General features: G+C 39.2%; 1 protein-coding gene and 1 long non-coding RNA gene across 2 annotated transcripts in view; one reads left to right on the forward strand and one right to left on the reverse strand.

Annotated features, from left to right (window-relative positions):
- The window catches only part of phc2b (polyhomeotic homolog 2b (Drosophila)), a 42,450-nt gene extending 37,124 nt beyond the window's left edge, over positions 1-5,326 (reverse strand). The window contains exon 1 of the mRNA XM_026167042.2: positions 5,181-5,326. The gene's annotated coding sequence lies outside the window, so the exon portion shown is untranslated. The remainder of the gene's footprint in view (positions 1-5,180) is intronic.
- Positions 5,259-5,736, forward strand: LOC145428657 (uncharacterized). The gene is made up of 2 exons (XR_013908971.1): positions 5,259-5,416; positions 5,554-5,736. It is a non-coding gene; the product is annotated as an uncharacterized LOC145428657 (long non-coding RNA).
- Positions 5,737-6,710: the final 974 nt, after the last annotated feature.

Here is a 6,710-nt window from a genome sequence, read left to right on the forward strand (position 1 = left end):
TATCAATATCATAGTAGAACTGCACCCATTTAATGTCTACAATGCAGTGTAACAGATAAAAATAGTGATTACTTGTATCTCGTATTTGTTTTCTTATGATCAATTGGAGAAGATTTCAAAGAGTGCATTGTGGGTAAACCTTTGAGGGTCATATCACCGTGTGTGGGAGGTCCTCAACATTAGGTCCTGAAGAACTTTCTCTTCAATGCTATTTGACCACGCAGGACCTCAATTATAGAGGGTCTCAGATTTCATTGTTCTTTCAGTGGAATGAACCTCAAGTCAGAGTCAAGATCATTTGTTCTGAAAAAGCATTTCCTTGGAGAACTCTGGTGATGCTGGGAGAATCCCCTGAGCCTGATGATAGCTGATGGGCTTGTCCAAACACAGCAAGCAGGCCACTGCCCTCGCTAAAGTGTGTAAGATAGCGATACCCTCTGATCCCAAGGAAAGGCCTACCATGGAAGCGTAATTGAGCCATCTGATTCCGATTCAGCTGTGGAACTTGCCTTCCACAGCTGAGTAGACCAGCACAAAGAGACTCTGGCTGCTTTCCAGGTTAAGTGTGCTGAGAGTGTGTGCAGTTCCAGCATATGTAGGCTCATGCTGCGAAGATACAAAACACTTTGACTTTACTCTCCAGAGAGGACCCTGGCTCATTTAGTAAGGGCTAAGACTGTAAGGTGAAAAATGCTCCAGTAGATGCTAAAAATGTCTCAGACTATTAATGCCTCTCCAAATAAACACAGAAAAAGCAGGCAGAAAAGCACACAAAGACTGAGAGGCTGAAGTGGTGCCGACAGAGAAATGAAAGATTCTTTCTCTGATCTATAAATATCACCATTAAATAGTTCTGGTGAAGCTTGGAGATTATCAACGCTTTTCAATCCCAACTATTCTATCAAAGCAGTCTCTCGGGCATCACTCTCAGGAGTCTTTCATGCCAGCAGAAAAAAAAAGAAAGCGAAAACTGGGTCAGGTATAAGGCAGAGGCAAATAGAAATGTAGTGCTTCCTTTAAAGTCCTTTAAATATATATCAATGCCAACAGGGAACCAGAGAGACAACAAAAATTAGAGCTTATCCAAAGGATAACAGAGAAGCCACTTTGTCATTTTGAAGTAGCCGAGAGAGCTTAACTGTGTTAATTTACTACCTTTCAGAAGCAAAATCTTGTGCCCAAAATAACAGATGTGTTACTCAACAGGTTTAAAATTATGAAAAACATAACACATGTTGACATTCTGACAGAAAGCTTTAGTCAATGTTTATAATGTTAAAAGACACTGAAGTAGACACACAGGCCATGTCCAGACTAATACATGTTCGTTTGAAAACGCATCTTTTTCTCTTCGTTTTGGCCTTCCATCCACACTGAGACGGCATTTTCGGTCAAGGAAAACGCAGCGTTTTGAAAACGCTCTCCAAAGCGGATACATTTGAAAACGCCGTTTTCGCATCGCAGTGTGGACAGCGAACCTGGAGCCTTTTCGAAAACAATGACACATTTTAGTGATGTGGTGCAGTCATGTGACCAATTAAACTAAGATAGCGGAAGGCATTATACAGCAGTTGTTTTGTTTGCGCTCAATTTTGACAGCCCTATTAACCCTTTAAAGCCGGTCAGAGCGGGCACGCTCTGTTTTGCGTAACTATTTTTAAATCCCGTTAGCTCTCAAACCACGTAAGCTAGCGCAATAATTTTTTTTGCATATGAAACCGGAGGAGTTGTACTTACATCTTATGCCATCAGCTTGTCCTAGGTCACAGTTTCCTTCCACATATAGCTTTGCAAAAACTGCATAAAAAGCGCTTGGAGCAACAAAAACATAATATTCCAGAAACACGCTTTGCCGATCCGATCAGCTGTTCATAACACTTCCTACGTTGGAATAGACGTCAGCGCGAATTTTCGCATGTCCACCATTACATGCCCGAAACCGGAAGTGACGTCGTTTTTGCGGAAATGTAGTTTTTTTTTACCATCAGGACCTCATGAGCCTATACTGGTGTTTTTAAAAGTTATCTTTGACTTTATGACTTTCTGTGTCATTTCTGGGATGCTTAGAACTCATATTGCACTGCTGGAAATAGTTTATTTTGATGCATATGCTGCTTTTTTGCAAATTTGCACTATAATATTTATTTTCGTTTTTCCTGCAGTATATAAAAATTGGTGTATTTCAAAAATAAAACTATGAAGACACTCAAAATAAATTTCCTGTGGTAGGAAACTATTTTGTGCAACTTTTTTGTATTTACAGTTTTGAGGGATAAGCCTCTTAAATTTCTCTAACTAGAAATATATGTTAAAAAAGCAAAAATGATTTTCAATTTTTTTTTGTAGTTTATTGCACTTTTTGCAATTTATGTAATTACTATGCACTTAATGCAGACATATTATTAAAATCTGGGCTATAATGGTTGTGTTGATGTATAGCAACTTGAAATGCTCCCAAAAATGGCACCACACCATGTAAAAATATAATATAAGCTCTGGCGTACTTGGTTCTATGGTAGGTCTTAAAGGGTTAAAGATTAATATCAAATGTACATGCTCCAGAGAGCTTTTCTTCAAATTCTTTAATTCTCACTTGCTTTTGCAACTTTGTAGTTTAATGTTACTTGCAGCAACAACTCCACCTCATTGTTAGTCCATTTAAAAAACTCGGTGCTTTTCCTCGACGTTTTGCTGCAACTTTTCAAAGAGCCAGAAAGTAAATAAACAGAAGACAGAAATGAAGCAAGACAAATCGTCTTGCTTTTCACGCAGTACTGAAACGTAAGCATTTTCGGCCGTTAAAATGTGGATGAACAACAATGTGAAAACGACTGAAAACGATAGTGTGGACGCACAGCGTTTTCAGACGAAAACGCAGTTTTCAAATTTATCTGGACTAATGTGGATGTAGCCAAAGGCCAACCTAATAATTTACACCTATGTATGGGCCCTGGGATGCAGTTTAAGGTCATCAGTGTGTCATAGCATTATTTCACCTGAATTGTCATCTACTTTAATGAAGAAGTCCATTTTCATACGGTGTCAGCTATAGCCACTATGTGACCCTGAAATAAATAAGCAGTTTAAAAATAATAATAATAAAAATGAACAAACTGTGTACTGAAGGGTAGAGGCAGTTGCAAGTCACAAGTAAATGTAAAGCAGTATGCATATGTAAATGAGCTCATCTCTAAACAAAACATAGGAACAAAGTGTGGCTTCTCTCTCTCTCTTGTGAAATAAACAAATAAACCTTTTCATAAATACCTGATAAAAGCCCATAATTAATTTGAATAACAGCATCAGATCAGGTGCTGTCTATAGGAATTGAAGGGTAACTAATTATCTCTGCTTGATTTTTCACAGCTGGCTAACTATTCTCAGGTTTTTAAAGGAGCCTCTACTACAATAGCTTGACATGCTTTTAAGTGGATAATGCATAATTCTTCTTCAGTTAACCCCAGTGTCACTGTAGAAAATCTACAAGTTTCTTCCCTAAGCCTGCTGTGTTATTTTTCTGCTGCAGACAACTAGTCAGTTGTTTGTATGAGCTGAAGTGATGTAAATGCTTGCCCCCCCCAGCTACAAATCAGTAAACATCCCTAATCTAAAAAAGATTCACTGCAAGTTAAATATAGGCATGGATATAGGTTTAACAGTTTAGTATTATTCTCATCATAATTATATACCGCTTATAGATTTTGACGCCTCACAGTTTTTTTACAGTGATATTCGGTACCATCTTGCAGCACCTTTTGAAGTGGCCGTCTCAACTCACTGGCTCCAGGAAACGGATGCAAATCAGGTACAAAATAACCTTCAAACCAAGGCCATAACAAGGCAAGTAAAGCACAACACCCTCTGTAAATTAATAAGCTGAACTTTGAAAATTAATAAGATTTTAATAAAACATAGAAACCAAACCAAGCCTGGACCTGTAGTTGTTCTGCTTAATCTGATTTTAATTTAAATTATAACTGTGGCTTTAAAAGAAATCCAACATTTGTTCAAGAGCTATCTGGAAGAAACTTTAAAGGTAATCTAGGTAACTCCGTGAAAAAACCATTAATGGCTGCAGCTGGTGTCCAGATGATGATGGAGAGGGTCTTTGAGCCACAATAGTGACAGGCTCTCCATCACTTCGTGTGACTACCGTCAAGGCGAAAAATGAAGCCAACAAGAAAAAGGAAAAAACAAAACTCTAGTTCCTCTAGATGCCACTTGAGGCTGGCTCCAAAATTCCCAGAAACTTCCATGTTAAAATGGCCAAATTTATAGCACTAAAACCACATTCATAGCGTGGATGGTTTTAGCCTCAGTTTAACTTTAAACTGAGGCTTACAACTCAGGAGGAAGGCCAAAATAACCGACAGGTGTTCAAACACACACATCTGGAGCCCATGAAAGTCAAAGACCAAGCTCCACTACTTTAGAGTCCTTAAAGTGGACCTCATTATCATGGCTTGTAGTGTAGTAGAGACCATCCAAGAGGTTGTGCTTTAGTTTGGGTGAGTTTTTCTGTTTTTCTGCCTCACAGATTTCTGCTCCTAAAAGCACTGCTAATTTTCCTTAAATGGACAGACTGTTCCATGCAGCTTTTTAAAGGGCCCGGGCCATCGGCTGTGTTGACCTTCACTTGTCAACATAACTACCTCCTTTATGCCAAATGTCATGACCTTAGGGGCCACAGCTCCTTGTTGGTATCCACTTGGCCAACTTTGCCTAGCATTTCAAAATTAGCAAAGCTACACCCTACAGACACTGTTGTCAATTAAAAACAAAAAGGGAGGCTTATTATTGGCCAAAACATTGCATTTAAACGTTTCGCTCATGCGCTGTCTCATTCATAAGCATTTTTACTCCTTTCCTGCTGGCAATGAATTCCATTACAAAACTAGCTAACGTTAGCTACATCTGAATTGTTGTTATTCATAATAATAACACAATTTTGTTCCTATATGAGGATTTGAACAGTAAACTTAGCACTTAAACTAACGTCGACGTTAGCAAGTCAGCTAGAAAAACGCTTGCTGCTGTTCTGGGGCCCGTGTAGACGTCTGCTTGTGCTATCGACTAACCTCACGCGTTCCGAAGCACATATAAACACATACAAACAGGTATGTGACCCTTGTACGAACCGTGACATCCTGCGCCAAGAAGCCAAATATACGTGACCTTACCGTTGCCGAAAACCTTGTTTCGTCGCTTCTCCTTCTGACTGCTCTCGCTCAGTGTTTCTCCTGATATTCTACACTGGACGGTGGCTCGCTGCGCCCAACAGACTCGGAGCACTCCAGCAACGGCAGAAGAAACAGCGGCAAAGGAGACTTGGCCTAGGGAGGGTAGACCGAAGCGACTCTTTCGTTTGCATTCCATACAGGCAACGTGATGCAAAGCGGACCAATGAGCGTAAAGGGTGAGATTTGAACCCACCCCCTATTGTCAATTAACCCCTCCTCTCCTCTCTTTCCATTCACCTGTCAAGTGTCGGCCTCAGTCCTGATCTCCATGGTAACAAAGAGCTTTAATCTTTGCACTGTGCTCTGTTTGCAGTGCAGCTACGGGGCCACAGAGAAGCTTTAAAGATATGTCACACTTTGTTTGGCCCTCTTCAAAACGGAGGTCAACATCAGCGACCTCAAAACAGCACCCCTGGAGTCATTTGATTCAGGGTTTTGTTCCGGGCCACTTCTTTGCCTTGTAAGCTTAGCAGCTATTAAATTCTTTCACATACAAGCATGTGGACTCTTTTTCTTGCACGCTCACCATTCTGCCGTAAAATAGTATTATTTTGATCATGTTTGCTTGGAAGATGAATCTAACCTGAAGTGCTGGCTTTTTCACAATTTTCAGTCATCATTATTAGAATGTTTCTTCATTTGTAAGACAATCTAGACTTTAATGCAGGGGGAAACTAAATAAAATTAACTAATTAATACCAAATTAAATTAAATTCAGAGAATACAGCGAAGGAGATAAACAGTTCATAATGTAAATCTTATGGCATGGGCATAGATAGAGGCAGCAGGTGAATTCTGAAGTGTACAAGGTTATTCTCTCTGCTCATATTTATACAACCAAGACTGCAAAAGTGATCCAACAGTGCTTCATATGTGCAAACAATGACCCAAAGCATACTGTAAAAAGTGACACAAGGGTTTTTCAAGGCAAAGAAATGGGATATTTGTCCGTTTGTCAATTAGTCATTTGATCCCAACCCATCAGAGGATGCTTTACTGAAGACAAAGCTGAATGCACAGAGACCCACAAACAAGCAGTAACTGAAAGTTACTTAAATAAAGGCCTGGCAGAGCATCTCAAGGGAGGAAACAGCATTTCATGATGTCTTTAAGCTGTAGAGAAAAGAAATTCATTGACTGTATTTAAAAATGCAGCATTTAAAAATCCTTAGAATTAACCCTTTCATGTATGAATTATGACAACCTCAATCAGGATTTTTTTCTTAAGTATTTCTATTCATCTTTAAGAATGAAAAGATGAATAAAAATACTTGAGGAAAAAAATCCTGATTGAGGCTATCATAATTCATGCATGACAGGGTTGAATAACAATTAAAACAAAACAATTAAACAAAACAATAAAAAACTGCAATGAAACATGTCAAACATCTATAGTAACATTAAATGACCGGTGGGTGGCAGGGTATGGAGTGACACATCAGTGTTCAACATAGTGGTTTATGAGCAAGT

Source organism: Astatotilapia calliptera, chromosome 5 (genome assembly GCF_964374335.1).
Source record: "Astatotilapia calliptera chromosome 5, fAstCal68.1, whole genome shotgun sequence".
Taxonomy (NCBI): Eukaryota; Metazoa; Chordata; class Actinopteri; order Cichliformes; family Cichlidae; genus Astatotilapia; species Astatotilapia calliptera.